We start from the raw sequence: 881 nt of genomic DNA, 5'->3' as shown, positions 1-881 counted from the left end.
AGAGACAGGTGTGTGTGTGTGTGTGTGTGTCTGTGTGTGTCTGTGACAAAAGATGTCCTGTGTGTGTGTGTGTCTGTGACAAAAGATGTCCAGTGTGTGTGTGTGTGTGTGTGTCTGTGACAAAAGATGTCCAGTGTGTGTGTGTGTCTGTGACAAAAGATGTCCAGTGTGTGTGTGTGTGTCTGTGACAAAAGATGTCCAGGATGGGGATCTGGCCCTCCAGGCTTTCTCTGGCACCTGAGAAATGGGAGAAGTGTTTGAAAGGAGGGGAAGAAACTTGGGGGACATCCGAAGCAGGAATCCTGGAACCAAGGTGAAAGGATAACAGAAGAATTTTGGAGGTGACCTGGTCCCCTTTATGTTTCTTAGGAAACCAGGAACTCCAGGGTAGGGAGGAAAAGTTGAGGGGGGGACTATGGAGTCAAGGAGAGTTCTCAAGGGGCTCAGAAGAAAGTCTGAGTGGGCCCGTTTTCCAGGACTGGGTGTTCCTGACGAGATTTTGCTTCCTCTCGGATTATGGCCGACTAGACTTCCGTTTCCGATACCCTGAGGTGAGCCTTCCCCAATCACTCACCATGCTGAGGCTGGACACCCCCTTGGCCATCCAAGGCAAGGGCTACCCCAGCTCCCCAACTCCCCACATCTCTGGGTCTGCAGGCCAAGTGCTGTCAGAACATCCTCCTCTATTTCGACGACCCATCCCAGTGGCCAGCCGTGTACAAGGCAGGGGACAAGGTGAAGTCTGTGAGGAAGGTGGTGGGGGGACAAGGTTGAAGCTCGCCAAGGAGTGACCACATCCCTGTCCTTGCCTAGGACTGCCTGGCTAAGGAGTCAGTGATCAGGCCAGAGAACAACCAGGTCATCAACCTCACTACCCGGTA

The 881-nt window shown here is 53.0% G+C and overlaps 1 long non-coding RNA gene across 1 annotated transcript; it reads left to right on the top strand.

Annotated features, from left to right (window-relative positions):
• The first annotated feature begins 474 nt into the window (after positions 1–474).
• Positions 475–881, top strand: LOC104994633. The gene is made up of 3 exons (XR_825970.1): positions 475–551; positions 658–735; positions 814–881. It is a non-coding gene; the product is annotated as an uncharacterized LOC104994633 (long non-coding RNA).

Source organism: Bison bison, unplaced genomic scaffold (genome assembly GCF_000754665.1).
Source record: "Bison bison bison isolate TAMUID 2011002044 unplaced genomic scaffold, Bison_UMD1.0 scf7180017849947, whole genome shotgun sequence".
In the NCBI taxonomy this organism is placed as follows: Eukaryota; Metazoa; Chordata; class Mammalia; order Artiodactyla; family Bovidae; genus Bison; species Bison bison.
The sequence above is the reverse complement of the archived record's forward strand: the minus strand, read 5'-3'. Positions and strand labels throughout refer to the sequence as shown.